A 16,876-nucleotide genomic window follows, 5' to 3' on the forward strand; every position below is an offset into this window, starting at 1 on the left:
AGAGTATTTTCCAATGAGTCAACTCCTTTCACAGCGGGCCAAAGTACTGGAGTTTCAGCTTTAGCATCAGTCCTTCCAATGAACACCTTGGACTTATCTCCTTTAGAATGGACTGGTTGGATCTCCTTGCAGTCCAAGGGACTCTCAAGAGTCTTCTCCAACACCACAGTTCAAAAGCATCAATTCTTTGGCACTCAGCTTTCTTCACAGTCCAACTCTCACATCCATACACGACCACTGGAAAAACTACAACCTTGACTAGATGGACCTTTGTTGGCAAAGTAATGTCTCTGCTTTTTAAAATGCTATCTAGGTTGGTCATAACTTTCCTTCCAAGGAGTAAGCGTTTTTTAATTTCATGGCTGCAATCACCATCTGCAGTGACTTTGGAGCCCCCCAAAATAAAGTCTGTCACTGTTTCCAGTTTCCCCATCTATTTCCCATGAAGTGATGGGACCAGATGCCATGATCTTCGTTTTCTGAATGTTGAGCTTTAAGCCAACTTTTTCACTCTACTCTTTCACTTTCATCAAGAGGCTTCTTAGTTCCTCTTCACTTTCTGCCATAAGGGTGGTGTCATCTGCATATCTGAGATAATTGATATTTCTCCCGGCAATCTTGATTCCAGCTTGTGCTTCTTCCAGCCCAGTGTTTCTCATGATGTACTCTGCATATAAGTTAAATAAGCACTCATCTTACATGCTAGCAAAGTAATGCTCAAAATCCTCCAAGCCTGACTTAACAGTACTGCTAAGTCACTTCAGTCGTGTCCGACTCTGTGCGACCTCATAGACAGCAGCCCACCAGGCTTCCCCATCCCTGGGATTCTCCAGGCAAGAACACTGGAGTGGGTTGCCATTTCCTTCTCCAATGCATGAAAGTGAAAAGTGAAAGTGAAGTCACTCAGGTGTGTCCGACTCTGTGCGACCCCATGGACTGCCGCCTACCAGGCTCCTCTGTCCATGGGATTTTCCAGGCAAGAGTACTGGAGTGGGGTGCCATTGCCTTCTCCGCTTAACAGTACATGAACCGTGAACTTCCAGATGTTCAAGCTGGACTTAGAAAAGGCCAAGGAACCAGAGATCAAATTGCCAACGTTTGTTGGATTATAGAAAAAGCAAGAAAATTCCAGAAAAACATCTACTTCTGCTTCATTGACTATCCTGAAGTTTTTGACTGTGTGGATCAAAACAAAACTGTGGGAAATTCTTGAAGAGATGGGAACACCAGACCACCTTACCTGTCTCCTGAGAAATCTGTATGCAGGTCAAGAAGCAACAGTTAGAAACAAACATGGTACAACAGACTGGTTCCAAATCGGGAAAGGAGTACATCAAGGCTGTATTTTGTCACCCTACTTATTTAACTTATTTGCAGAGTACATCATGTGAAATGCCAGGCAGGATGAAGCACAAGTGGGAACCAAGATCACAGGGAGAAATAACAATAACCTCAGATATGCAGATAACACCACCCTTATGGCAGAAAGCGAAGAACTAAAGAGCCTCTTGATAAAAGTGAAAGATGAGAGGGAAAAAGCTGGCTTAAAACTCAACATTCAAAAAACTAAGATCATGGCATCACTTCATGGGAAATAGATGGGGGAAAAAATGGAAATAGTGACAAGACTTTTATTTTCTTGGGCTCCAAAATCACTGCAGATGGTTACTGCAGCCATAAAATTAGAAGACGCTTACTCCTTGGAAGAAAAGCTATGACCAACCTAGACGGCATATTAAAAAGCAGAGACATTCCTTTGCCGACAAAGGTCTGTCTAGTCAAAGCTTCTGGTTTTTCCAGTAGTCATTATGGATGTGAGAGCTGGACCATAAAGAAAGCTGAGTGCCGAAGAATTGATGCTTTTGAACTGTGGTGTTGGAGAAGACTCTTGAGAGTCCCTTGGACTGCAAGGAGATCCAACCAGTCCATCCTAAAGGAGATCAGTCCTGTATGTTCACTGGAAGGACTGGTGCTGAAGCTGAAGCTCCAATACTTCGGCCACCTGATGCAAAGAACTGACTCAATGGAAAAGAATCTGATGCTGGGAAAGATTGAAGGCATGAGGAGAAGGGGACGACAGAGGATGAGATGGTTGGATGGCATCACTGACTCGATGGAATGAATTTGAGCAATTTCCGGGAGTTGGTGATGGACAGGGAAGCCAGGTGTGCTGCAGTCCATGGGGTCAGAAAGAGTTGGACACGACTGAGCGACTGAACTGAACTGAGGTAGATGAAAAGATTTTGTCAAACAGGCACACTGAGGATGGGGAGGGCATTCGAGACAGAGTTGACATGTATAAAGGCCAGAACTACTCTTAGGTGACTGAAGTACATGACCGCTACAATTTTAAGTTTAAGGGACCCTACCCCTGACCTAGCAACGGCACACAGTGTCCTATACGTGAGAGAAACAAACACATCGATGATACAAGTGCACACACAAGAACGGTCACAACAGTTTTAGTCATTACACTCAAAATGTGAAGAGAAACAAAAACTGATGCCCGTCATGTTATTATGGTCCCCAAGACCACCCCCAGGTTCAGTGACTTAGGAGGAAGACTCACAGGACTCAGCATTTAGGTGTACTCAGCATGTAAGAGGAAGGCTTACTACAGCCGGAGAACAAAGAGCAAAACCAAAGGGAAGCAGCACGTGGCGCAAAGCCTGGGCTACCAGGTGGAAATTTCCAAGGGTCTTCCTCCCCAAGGGCATCATGCAGGACACAATTCCCCGGCCACACGCTGTGACAACACGTTTCAGTGTTGCCAACAAAAGAAGCATGGCGCCCCAGGGATTTTACTTAGGGCTGGTCACAGAGGCAGCCTGTGTCTGTAATGTAGCAAAATTCAAGACTCCAAGAGGAAAGCAGATATTCAACACAAACCATATTCCCTGTGCAGTTTAGGCACACTAAATCATTCTTACCAGTTCTTGAAACAGTGAGAACTCAAAATGTAAGTTCCCAGACACTAGTCAAATGACAGCCATGAAGCCTGCCATGTTACCTCTTTTTAGCATATCCATAAGCTTAAGTACAGATAAGCCGTTCACATCTGTAACATGCATTCAGTTCAGTTCAGTCTTGTCCGACTCCTTGCGACCCCATGAATCGCAGCACGCCAGGCCTTGCCTTGAGAACCCCATGAACAGTATGAACAGTAACATGCATTAGATGGATAATTACTCACATCTCTAATGTAGTACTTACTATACAGGAAAAACAACTGCATCTCATCTTACAGAAACCTCACAGATACTAAATTAAGTGGGAGAAAAAAGCTTAAGAGTACATGCTACACGATTTCATTTATAAGAAATTCAACGACAGCCAAAATCAACTGATGACAAAGGAAATCAGAGAAGTATTTGATTGTGGGATGGGGTGGGCTATAGAGTGGAAAGGGCACAAAGGAACCTTACGGAATGTTAGAAATGTTCTGTGTCTTGATCTGTGTGATACATAAAAATAATACATGAACATGTAAAAGTTGATCAAACCATACGGTAACAACTAATGCCTTTTACTGCAAGTACGCCATCACTCAATTTTTTTAAACATTTCTCTTTTTTAATATTTATTTGGCTGCATCAAGTTTTAGTTGCAGCATGCAAACTCTTAGTTCCTTGACTAGGGATCGAACCCCTGCATTGGGAGTGTGGAGTCATAGCCACTGGACCACCAGGGAACTCCCTCGCTCAATTTTCTGAAAGTTCAAGGAGTTGTAGACCAGGGCTCAAACTTGGCCACTAAAGTGAAGTCACAACATCATGGACTCTGTATACTAAGGATCTTGACCTTATTGTGTGACCTTATTGCAGCAGTTCTCAAAGCAAGGTCTATGGACCCACTCTTTCTGAGGTCCACCAAATCAGAAAAACTTCTTGTAATTCTAAGATATCCGCTCTTTTTTCACTATGCTGACGTTTGCAGTGACGGTACAAAAGCAACAGGAGTAGATAAAACCGGCACCTTAGCAGGAATCAAGGCAATGCCAACCAACTTTAGCAGCAATTACTGTATTCTTTATGCTATGAATTCCCAGAAAAAGCCAGATTTATTTACAAATTTCCTTGGATAAACAGGAGAAGTTTTATTAAATCGCAACCCTTGAGTACATGTCCTAGTATCTATGAGACAAATGGACAAGAGTATAAGGCCCCTGCTTGATACTGAAATATAATCATGGTCTCAAGAAAAAGTGTTTGTGATTGAGTTTCAAGAAGAATTAGCCTCAGGAGTTCCCTGGTGGTGCAGCAGATAAAAATCTACCTGCCCATGCAAGACACACAGGTTTGATCCCTGGTCTGGAAGATTCCACACGTCACGGAGCAACTAAGCCCATGTGCCATAACTTGTGAGCCCACGAGCCACAACTACTGAGCCTGCATGCTGCAGCTACCGAAGCCTGCACCCCTAGAGCCTGTGCTCTGCAACAAGAGACGTCACCCAGTGAGAAGTCCACATACAGCAACAGAGTAGCTACAGCTCACTGCAACTAGTGAAAAGTCCCTGCTCAGTGATGAAGACCCACTGCGACCAAAAATAAAATTTTTAAAACAGAATGTCTCTTTTTTTCCATGAAACATTTTTTGTACTTGAAAATACAACTGACACGCTATGGTTATCAACTTTGGGTATTTAGCAAACATTATATACCTTGAAAACAGAGTAAGCCTGTAGCCTCAAAAGTTAAGTAACTGTCACTATCTGTTGCTAATGATAAAACTAGAGCCTTGGAGAAAAAATAAGAATTCTGGAAACCCTGGATTTGCCACCACTTGAACTTGACACCTTACTCAGTACTTTAGAAGACTTTTCTGATGAGACTGGTGATGCTATTAACCAATGCTACACATAACCACATAACTCAGTGAACCCACATTTGTCAAATGATGTTACAAAATCAGACATGAGTAGATAGACACCCAAAGCACAACAGGGACAAATGCATTTTGATGTAACACCGCATGAACAGTACATCCATATGGCTTCAGATTTCATGTTGCAACTACAGTCAATCCTTTGTATACCTGAGTTCCTCATCTGCAGATTCAACCAACCACAGAGTAAAAATATCAGGGGAAATATTCCAGAAAGTTCCAAAAAGTGAAAGCTGATTTTGCTGTGCAGTGGCAACTATTTAATTGGCATTTACATTGTATTTACAATTATTTACATAGTATTGCGTATTATAAGAAATCTAGAGATGATCTGGTGTAACATTTACAGGACTGTGTATGTTATAGGCAAATACTACGTCATTTTATGTAGGGAACTAGAGCATCTGCATTTTGGTATCCACAGTGGTCTTGGAACCCATGTCCCTTGGACCCTGAAGGATGACTCTGACTTTTAAGAAGTTACCACTTGTTGGCACCAATAACCGTAATTATCTGAAAAGGCTATTAGAATATTTCTCTTCTTCCAAAAAAGACCCATGGAACAATCCCAAAACAATTTGGAAAATGGTAGCAGAAACATACATGTCAAAAATTACCTTGAATGTAAATGGATTAAATCCTCCAACCAAAAGACACAGACTGGCTGAATGGATACAAAAATAACATCTGTATATATGCTATCTACAAGAGACCTACTTCAGACCTAGGGACACAAACAGACTTAAACCGAGGGGGTGGAAAAAGAGATATTCCATGCAAATGGAAATCCAAAGAAAGCTGGAGTAGCAATATTCATATCAGATTAATAAACTTTAAAAACTGCTTCAAGAGATAAGGCAGGTCCCCACATTAACAGCAAAGGATCAGTCCAAGAAGAAGATATAACAAATATTCATGCACTCAACATAGAAGCATCTCAATACATAAGCAAATGCTAACAACCATAAAAGGGGAAATCAACAGTAACACAGTAATAGTGGGGGACTCTAACGCCCCACTTATATCAATGAGCAGATAATCCACACAGAAAATAAGCACACGCAAGCTTTAAATGACACAACAGACCAGATAGTCTTAACTGATATTTATAAGACATTCCACCTGAAAGCAGCAGAATACACTTTTTTCTCAATTGCACATTGAACATTCTCCAGGATAGACATCTTGGGTCACAAATCAAGTCTTGGGAAACTTAAGAAAACTAAAAGCATATCAAGCATTTTTCCAACCACAACACTATGAGATTAGAAATCAATTACAGGGAAAATAATATAAAAATCACAAGCACATGGAGGCTAAACAATACACCACTAAAAAACCAAGAAATCGCTGAAGAAGTCATTTCCTCTCTTACATTCCTACACACTAACAACACAGGACCAGAAATAGAGATTAAGAAAACAACCCCATTTACTACTACAATAAAAAGAATAAAATATCTAAGAATAAACCTACGTATGGAGAAAAAAGATCTCTACTCAGAAAAGTAGAGTAAAACGCTATCTTTTTCTAGTGCAAAAAACTTTTTTTTAACAACTACTTTTTAAACAAGTAGTTGTAAAAAAACCTACTAAAAGCAGAAAAGTAAAACACTGATGAAAGAAATCAAAAATGACAGAAACAGATAAAGATATACCATGTTCGGGGACTGGAAGAATCAATATTGTCAAAATGACTATGTTAACTAAAGCAATACAGATTCAACGCAATCTCTATCAAACTACCAATGACATTTTCCCCAGAATAAAAGACTTTACAACTTGTTAAAAAAAACACAAAGACCCCAAACAGCCAAAGCAATCTTGAGAAAGAAAAATGGAGCTGGCAGAATCAGCCACCCTGATGTCAGACTATACCATATACCACAAAGCTACACTAATCAAGACAGTATGGTACTGGCACAAAAACAAAAACACAGCTGAATGGTACAGGATAGAAAGCCCAGAGATAAATCCTCACACCTATGCTTACCTAATCTACAACAAGGAGACAAGAATATACAATGAGGACAAGACAGTCTCTTCAGTAAGTGGTGCTTAGAAAACTAGAAGCTACATGTAAAAAAATGAAATTAGAACACTCCCCAACCATACAAAAATAAACTCAAAATGGATTAAAGACCTAAATGTAAGGCTGGACACTGTAAAATTCTTAGAGGCAAACATAGGAAAAACACTCTTTGACAAAAACCTCAGCAAGATCTTTTTTGACCCACCTCCTTGAGTAATGAAAATAAAAACAAAACAAACGGGACCTAATTAAACTTAAAAGCTTCTGCACAGAAAAGAAACCACAAACAATATGAAAAGAGAACCCTCAGAATGGGAAAAAGACCCATTTGCAAATATTTGAAAATATCTGCAAACAAAGCAACTGACAAAGACTTATCTCCAAAATACAAGCAGCTCATGCAGCTCAATATTAAAACAAACAATCCAATCAAAAAGTGGGCAGAAGACCTCAACAGACATTTCTCCAGATAAGACATTCAGACAGCCAAGAGGCACATGGAAAGATACTCAACATCACTAATTTTTAGGGAAATGCAAATCAAAACTACAATGAGGTATCACCTCACACAGGTCAGAATAGCCATCATCAAAAAATCTACAAATAACAAATGCTCAAAAAGGTGTGAAAAAAAAGGAACACTCCTACACCACTGGTAAATGTAAACTGATATACCCACTATGGACAACACTACTGAAGTTCCTTAAACAAACAAACAAAAAAAACTAAAACTGTAACTACCATAGAAAAAAGAAAGTGCTAAGTCGTCTCCGACTCTTGCGATCCAATGACCTACAGCCTGCCAGGCTCCTCTGTCCATGGAATTCTCCAGGGAAGAATATTGGAGTGAGCTGCCATTTCCTTCTCCAGGGGAACTTCCCCAACCCAGGAACTGAACCCAGGTCTCCCACATTGCTCTCCCTGGTGGCTCAGACGGTAGAGTCTGCCTGCAATGCGGGAGACCCGGTTTGATTCCTGGGTTGGGAAGATTCCCTGGAGAAGGCAACGGCAACCCACTCCAGTATTCTTGCCCGGAAAATTCCACAGACAGAAGAGCCTGGCAGGCTATAGTTCATGGGGTCGCAAAGAGTCAGACACCACTGAGCAACTTCATCTTCTTTCTCCCGCACTGCAGGCAGATACTTTACCTACTAAGCTAAGTGGGAAGCTTCAAAACCACCCCAATGTTCATTGCAGTACTATTTATAATAGCCAGGACATAGAAGCAGCCTAGATGTCTGTATGTGTGAGTCACTAAGTCGTGTCCGACTCTTTGCGACCCCATGGCCTGTAGCCTGCCAGGCTCTTCCGCCCATGGGATTCTCCAGGCAAGAATACTGGAGTAGACTGTCATTCCCTTCTCCAGGGAACCTAGATGTCTATTCACAGATAAATGAAGATGTGGTACATATTTACAATGGAATATTACTCAGGCATAAAAAGGAATGAAATTGGATCATTTGTAGAGACATGGATGGATCTAGAATCTGTCACACAAAGTGAAGTAGGTCAGAAAGAGAAAAACAAATATTGTATACTAACATATATGTGCAATCTAGAAAAACGGTACAGATGTACCTATTTGCTGAGGAGGAACAGAGATGCAGATGACGAAGACAGACATGTAGACACAGGCAGGGGAGAAGGGGAGAGTGGAACAAATTGAGAGAGTATCACTGATGCATATAAACTACCACATGTAAAACAGATAGCTAGTGGGAAGCTGCTGGAAACCAACAGGGAGCTCAGCTCGGTGCTCTGTGATGACCTACATGGGTGGCATGGGTGTGGGGTGGGAGGGAGGTCCAAGAGGGAGAGGATATACATATACAGATATGTATATACACACACACACACACACACATATATATACACACACACATATATATGTCCAAGAGGGAGGAGATACATATAGCTGATTCACTTTGTTGTACAGCAGAAACACAACATTATAAAATAATTACATCCCAACAATAAGGACTTCCTTAAAGCTCAAATGCTAAAGAAACCTGCCTGTGATGCAAGAGACCAGGGTTCAATCTCTGAGTTGGGAAGTTCCTCTGGAGAGGGGAATGGCAATCCCCTCCAGTATTCTTGCTTGGAGAATTCCATGGACAGAGAAGCCTGGCGGGCTGCAGTCCATGGGATCACAAAGAGTCCCAACACGACTGAGCGATTGACTAACACACACACACACTCCAATAAAAATTAAGTAACCCTCCAAAATTTTTCCTCTTCCAACTATATACTTGTGTTTGAGACCAAAATTTCCCTATATACAACTAAAACGACACATGGCAACAGATTAAATACAGAGGCAGACAACAAAATTCAGCTATTACAACAGATACTAAAGAGATTAGCAAAAAATGTAGACGAATGCTCACTTTTCTCACTCATTTTTTTTGTTTTGGGAAATATAATTATTAATACGTAATGGATTTGTTATTTTTTAATGACTAGTAGATAAATGGTTTCAGTTTAAATTTCTAATGGTAAGTATTAGCAGATATGATCCACATGCACAAAAGCTCTTGAGGCTCTCAAAATTTTAAGAAGTGTACAAGAATCCTGAGATGAAAATGCTTTGAGAACCACTGCCTTATGGAGTAGCTGATCAAATTTGCACTTTTCAAAGATCTTTTAAGAACATCTCAGAAGGAATGCAAACATCCTGAAAGGCTCAAGAAAACATCTATAAGATTCGACAGGGCACAATGAACTTGGTAAAACAAACAAACAAAAAGTTCCAAAATAGAATGTGAGAGAGGAGAGTTTCATAGGATGTCAGAGCTCAAGAATTTAAGAGAGGACTAAAGGGTGAGGTAGTCAGGACTGGAGGAGGGTTACTCTGTAGGAAGCTAAGGAAAGCCAGTGAGGCTGGTTGCTGGAGGAGGCTGCTGAACCAGGAAGATGTACTGCTCTCACATCTCTCTGAATGTAAGAGAGACAGGACCATGTTCACCGACAGAGATGAACCATGTGGTAGGGACAACCGACCCAGAGGTCCCTAAGGTATCAGAGAAGAGGGACACCAGGACACAAAAGTGCTCTTTGAACAGGGATGAGGACACTCCTTCAATAGCCAGAGAAAAGAGACAGTAAAGGAAGCTCAGCCCAAATAGAGAGGGCAAGAATAGGGCCTCTAATGCCAAGCGCCCAGAGCCTTCTGATTCTTCTGTTCATCACAAGAATGGAACCTCTCTCAGTCTCATTACAAGAGACGCTTAGCAAAACTGAAAATCCTTCCTTAAGCTAATGTTTAACAAGGTACTAGGACTCAAATCAGGATCCCAAACTACGAACCTCCTCTTCCTTCTGCATCAAGGCAGCCTGAGAAACATGAGGAGGACAGGAAAGAGCAGGTCAGGGAAACACTCTGTAACAACTCTGAAGCTGTGGGGGAGCCTCTTACAAGGCAGGGGAAGACTGTTCTCAACATCCTCTGAAACATCCAGAAGCTTTAGCACTAAGAGAACCTCCGGAACTCGGCCAGGGCACTGGGAGCAGGAACAGCAGCAGGATGGTGGAGCTGGCGTAAGCGCCTGACCGGCAGAGACAAATTCAGCCTCTTCAAGCCCAGAGTGCCAAGGGAAGTTTGAATTTCACCTTAAAACTCCTGTATTTAATCAGTAACACCTCAGTAGTTACTCTGTGGAGGGGTGGGCAGGGGGTTAGAAAGGATACAGGCAAAGACCCTCTGATCCAGAGCTCACCATTCAGCTTGGGAGATACAACTACACATTAAGACCCAAGGACCAAGGGTCTGAGGGATATGTCTGGGGAACAATACGGCCATTAGTATGGCGTAGCTCCACAAAGAGTGGTGGCTGTGAACAGGCAGGAATAACTGAGGAGGAAGGCAGGAAAAGCAGACTGAAAATATTCATCCAAGGGATACCTGAACTAGTGGCAGAAATGGGAATGGAGAACAGATGAAAGGATCCATGGGCCAAGAGTTAAATCACATCAAGGCTTTATTGTTATAGGAGCTGGGGAGAGGTTTCTGAAGGAAAGCTATAGGTATTTATTTACCTAGCATCCATCTGTACTGGGGCCTTCGGGGTTAAAAGGAAAAAAAAAACCCAAAACACTTAAACACAGTTCTTTCCCCCAAGAGGACACCAGCATCTAGTCAGAAAAAAAAAAACACTCGTAATTGGAGGGAACAGAATTAGATTAGCCCCAGGAGGAGAAGAAAGGGAAGACGTTGGCTGTTTTGAGATCGTCTGCATTTAATATGCCTCACAAAAACATTCATTCAGTAGGCTGATCAGAACCATGGTTCTTGAGAACAATCAGGACTATAAAGAGCTCAACCTAAAACTTGAAAAGCAGTGCTACAGGAATACACAGGCCCCTGTGAAAGAGTACAGAAATGAGCAGTAGAATGAGCCACAATGAATGTGGGCTTCGGGGGCGGGGGGTGTAAGTGCCAAGACAAGAAAAGACCAGACAGAAGAGAACTAGGAAAAGGAAGCCATTGAGTCTTAGGAACCAAGTGGAAATTTTAAGTAAGATGAGATAATCAGAGACCTACATAGCCAAGGACAAGGTGCGTGAATTCCAGAAACACTTGTCTGGAAATAGAGAGACCTGGGTTCCAGTTTTGGCTCTATCATCGCCTCACTGTATAAATGACCCTTTTTCATTCTCAGCTTAAATCTCCTCATCCGTGAAAATAGTGAGACACTATCATCTGGACTTGGTGTCAACTCAGAGTTATACCAGGGAGGCAGAGAGGTCTCCAACACCTCCTGAGCTTTAAAATAATTCCAAAATTACAGCTTAAAAACAAAGTCTCCGGGGAAAGGGCAGACTCAAGAGACAGATGGTGTCAGATCCAGAAGCACAAAGCCAGAATGCAGAGAGCACAGGTGTTAAGCAGTAAGAGATTAAGTGTTCAGTCAAAAGACACCAAAAAAACCCAACCTGCCCTTCAAGGTAACTTCTTTGCTTCCACAAGGGGAGAGCTACTCCCACACCTCATCAAAGAGACTTCAGGCCATCGTGCTAAACCTGTCAGGATGGGATCTTTGTCAGCATATTACGCTGGCCAAGAATAAGGAAACCAGTAGCACTATTGAAGTCAAGTTACTCCCAGAATCAGCAGCTAGATGCAACTGTGACCCATTTTTAGCACACAAATCAATCTTCAGATCTGTCCTCTGGGAATTCTCCAGTTACTTCAAGGAAAGTCATCACAAAATGCCTTAAAAATCACAAGAGAGTGTTAATTCACTGTAGGCGAAAACAAAAACGGTACTCTAACCATACAGGAATACTGAAAACTAAAGCAGAATGCAGAGGCTATACATGCCTAAGCGTTCTTCTGCATCACTGAAAGCAAAGCTCAACCTTACTTAGTCAGGAATATTACCTCCACACCTGCGTTACTTAAAATTGCATTCTACTGGGTTGGCCAAAAAGATGATGTTGCAGAAAAACCCAAACTTTTTGGCCAACCAATATATTAAGAAAACAAACTAATCCCTAACAAGAGCCTTTTTAAATCCCAATAACAAAACTGAAAACTATGCCAACAATGTAAAATTAACACTCTCAAACTTGGAAATGGCTTTTTATGGGAAATCATATAATTTTCCTATAAGAAATACGAAATGTTTACTTATTATATATACCTTCAAGTTCAATTGTTTCAGCCAGTTTACTGTAATCGAAAAATGCCTCATTTTGGCGGTCCTATCTTGAACATAAAAATTTCCAGCATTTGGAATCTGTGCGCTTACAGAGGATGACAAGCTCTCATGCAGGAATAACTAAAATCAGGCTGCAACACTGGCAGGAAAGAAAACAAAGAGCATTCCCAAAGCAGCAGGTGTGGGGGCAAAGGAGGTGCGGCCAGCAGAATGCAAATACTGAAAGGGTGCAATCAGTGTCTCCTGGTTTAATTCAAACAGAGACGAGCAAAAATTCTTTATGTGACTTCCTCCACTCCAACCTCTTAGCCCAACCCTCTTTCCTATCCCGCATCCCCTACCCCAGGGCTTTCTGGCAAGCTCTTCCCAGAGTCCATACAGCTTAGATACTACTGCCCAGGAAAAGGAGATTTGCAGAACAGGATGGGATTAGCACAGCTCTGCCACAGCAGAGAAAATACCTTGCTATTTGATCTCATGATTCTCTTACTGCCTCCAACCACGAGCTACTGAAGACAGCAGCCTAAATGTGAATATCTGGGTTTGGCATGTATCTCTATCCCAAACTTTAAAGGCAGAAATACTACCCACTAATTAACCTGCCCTTTAAACAAACACATAACAATTTTAGGAAACAGTCATTTAGCTGAAAACAATAAGAAACTCTGCACAGTTATTATCTAGCAAATAAACACTAAAATTCCAGTGCAGACCTACTCCAGTCATCTCACCTTTCCCCTCCAACACCAGATTCACAAGAGTGAATTCATGGCTGAGTGGCCTGTAAAGGTAACTAAAGAAGCAGGAGGGGACAGGTAACACTTTAAAGTTTTCATCTTCCCCAAAACTTCCCAGTTCACAGGTTAAAAAGAAAAGTTATCTGGTTTGTATTTGAGTCTGCATTCTCATGGAAAAAATTCCCTTTGGCAAGTCTCTGAACATTGTCTTTACTTCTTTATGTTTAAATCCTTTGGGAATAAGATACAGAAATAAAGGCACATATCTTTTTACATCTGCCAGTGTGGCTTATACACTGCAAGAAGGATTCTAACTTGTCCAGAATGAAACCCCAGCCCCTCATTTCTGGTACAAGAGCTCTTTTTATGTCCTAGAAGCTTATTCCAGATTTTACCACGCACTGCTAAAATCCTTATTAATTCTTCCTGGGAATCTAAGAGACAGGATTATGGGAATTTTAGCTAAGAGAGAAAAGCTAAGATTTAATAAGCCCCATTCTACTTTTATAACTCTACAACAATCATATGATTTCAAATACGTCTTTTCTCAGAAGGAAAAAGGTGGCTGAAATTTAACTGTCCTGAAAGAGGACAATCTTTTGTGCAGAGGGCTAGGAGGGTCACCCCCACAGTGGGAGGAGCCTGACTTCTCCAGACCTCTGGCGCTCTCAGAATCGGCTAAACTGCTCTGACACATATCATGGAATGATAGACACAGCACATTCCTCCTGACATCAGCACCACAGCACTAATGCTCGGAAGACCCACACTGACTTCCACAGCAACCCAGGTTCCCTCCAATGCAGTTAAAGCTCACTCTTGCCTATGAGTGAGACCAGCCCATAGACCACTACCTTTTCTGTACAATATATACCACCAATAACCCTCTTGACCCCTCTAACATACTAGAATACACACAGTATCATAGGCTGAACTACCGCACCAGAAAGACCTAGGTTCACACAACCAGTTTTATCACTTGGTGGCCTTGTGATTTGATTTCTAAGCCTGTTTCATCACCTGCAAAACGGGGAGGGGGAAATCTAAAAGAGACCTTTTGAGACAAAGATCCCAAACTAGCTCTCAGGTTAAATACAATCTTCAGAGACTTTGATTCATCACAATGTTTTCAATTTTTTAGTTGTTACATTTATGAATTAAGAGACTGGCGGCTTAGCTAGGAAAAAACAAAAGATCCATGAACTCTGGCCCCCCATTTCTACATAGCCAACAACCAGCTACTGGCTCTCCTTTAAGCAAATTCTGTAGTTCAGGGGGCACTGCTCCTCTTTCTTTCCCTATACTCATTTATGTTACCTCAGGCCCCTGGAGGGATTTGGGTCTGTAGCCCATTTTAATTTTTAAAAACAAAATAAATAGCTTGGGTGACCCCATGAAAATACTTACAAAGACAGCTATTATCATTAGCCTGGAGTCTTACTGCTGTGATCACCTTCCTCCACTTCCTGCCTCACAGACACTGGAAAGCATATCACAGCAAAGACAAGACCATAGAACCCTGCCTTCACTGAGTGCCTAAAGGCCCAATCCAAGCTGCTCTCTGTTTCCACGATCCCTCAGCACACACACTAACTCTCTAACCTCCTGCCTGCTGCACAGGCTGGCACAGATCCCCTTCCCCAAAGGGGAGCCTGGCCAGGAAGATGTTCCTAAGGCCACCCACGGGAGAAGGGAAAGCAAGTATTTCCACACGGTTAATACAGAGTGACTTACACACAGGGCAGTCAGCTTCACATCCTGCTTCTAACATACTGAACATGTACTGCGGCCAGACCACTGCTCAAGCTTAGATTACATCACCGTGGCAAGAGCCAAACTCTAGAGCAAGGGGCTCTGGGAACACAGTGTCGTCCCAAGCAAGCTCGAAGAGGAGGATTGGCCCTGAACTCTCCTGTCCCGGGGGGGTTGGGGGTGGGGGTGGAAGCCGACAGCCCAGAGCTCCGCGGAGCTCCAGAAGCAGAACTGCCTTCCACTCCCCTTCCACCTACGAGCAAAACCAACCAACCAGGGAAACCACCGCCAGCCCGAGGTTTCCAAGGTTTCCTTCCGCTTGTTTGGATGTATTTTTGTTTTTAGCCCAGCGTGGGTCCCTAGGCTCAATCACAACCTGAGCGTTAAGGGTGCACACCCTCCTCAGGAGACACTCGCGGCCAGCTAGCACATGTCAGCGCTGTCACCTGGGGGGCAGACCCGAGGGGGGCAGTGCACCTGGGGCTTCAGCTCCGACCTGCTCGCCCCTCACCAGCACATGACGCTGGCCAGCCGCGTACTCAGGTGCCAGCAAGAGCGCGAGGCGGCTGATCGGTAGCCAGGGAGACCAAGGGAGGCAGCTGCCAGCAAAACGCAGCGCTAAGCACAGCCCAGCCCGGCCTGCGGGACGGCTGGGGGAGGGTGTCAGGCCTCCGCGTCCCCGCCCCCCACCCCCACCCCGGGGCTCTGAAAGCTGCTGTCCCAAGTCCTCGTGCTTCCCACCCGCCTCTGAAGGGCAACACCGTGCAAAGGGGGGTAAGGCCTGCAGGAAGCTGAGTGCCACCAAAAACTAACCCATGCACGCCAGGACTTGCTCCTGAGCCCCAGGTTTGGCTCGGACTTCTAGGTCCCCGGGGTGGCACTGAGCCACTTACAAGAACCCTGGCCTGGACCCTGGGGGGATGATGCAAGAAAGTCAGGGTCGCCTTGACTGTAAACACCACCCACACGAGAAAAAAGCCAGAGAATGGGGCCACGTGGTACAACCCACGGGGAGCAAACTCCTGGGTCTGCGTCCCCACTCCCCCCGGGATTCCAGGCAGGCAAAGGCCTTCCTAACCCCTGACTGGCCAGGCCAAGCAATCCGGCTGTCCCCTAAGGCAAACCCGGGACCAGGGCGGGGCCCCACGCCAAGCCCCCCACGCGAGTCTGGGCACCTGGCCCAGTCCAGGGCTGAGGGGAGAATGACAAGGCCAAGGTCACTTGCACGCTTCTCCGCTACCTAGAGAGCCCGGATTAGGAAAAAAGAGTCTGGCGCGGCCTAGCTTGGCTCCACGGGCGCCTCCATATCCTGCAAGACCCATGCCTATGCCTCCAGGACCCAGCTCACCTGCGCGGCTCCCCAGCTCCAAGCCGCGCCGCACGTGCAGGTCAACCCACCCACTGGTGCTGGACCCCACCTAGCCAACCCTGCCCCAGTATTCCAGCTCCAGCAGAACGTGTGAAGCCACGTGACCTCCTGGGCCGGGGAAGCGCGTGCAGAAGGCACGAGGGGCCTAATCCCTCCGCCTTAAAGGAGCCGCGCCCACTGCCGTCGTGGCGGTCTCCCGTGACCCGGGGCCCTGCGCGAGGGCCTATGTCGCCTGCGGCCCGGCCCCGCCCCGCCCTCCCCCGCTGCCCACTGGGTACGAACGAGGCTCGCGTGGGACGTGGCGAGGCAAGTGAGCTCCCGGCGCCGGTGGCTTCGGCTCTCACGTGCGACGGCTGTGGGAGAAGGAAAAGTTCCGGGCGCGGAGGCGCCCTTCCGTCCGGTCAGCTCCCGTCTGGACATACACTCGAGGCCGACGGGAGG

General features: G+C 44.3%; 1 protein-coding gene across 4 annotated transcripts in view; it reads right to left on the bottom strand.

Moving 5' to 3' along the window:
* The window catches only part of CPEB1 (cytoplasmic polyadenylation element binding protein 1), a 108,900-nt gene extending 92,048 nt beyond the window's left edge, over positions 1-16,852 (bottom strand). For 2 of the 4 annotated variants that reach the window (XM_010841102.1, XM_010841101.1), the window contains exon 1: positions 16,718-16,852. The gene's annotated coding sequence lies outside the window, so the exon portion shown is untranslated. Of the gene's footprint in view, positions 1-16,414; positions 16,479-16,717 lie in introns of those variants that run through there. The other 2 variants (XM_010841099.1, XM_010841103.1) reach the window with 2 other exon arrangements.
* Positions 16,853-16,876: the final 24 nt, after the last annotated feature.

Source organism: Bison bison, unplaced genomic scaffold (assembly GCF_000754665.1).
Source record: "Bison bison bison isolate TAMUID 2011002044 unplaced genomic scaffold, Bison_UMD1.0 scf7180017864155, whole genome shotgun sequence".
Taxonomy (NCBI): Eukaryota; Metazoa; Chordata; class Mammalia; order Artiodactyla; family Bovidae; genus Bison; species Bison bison.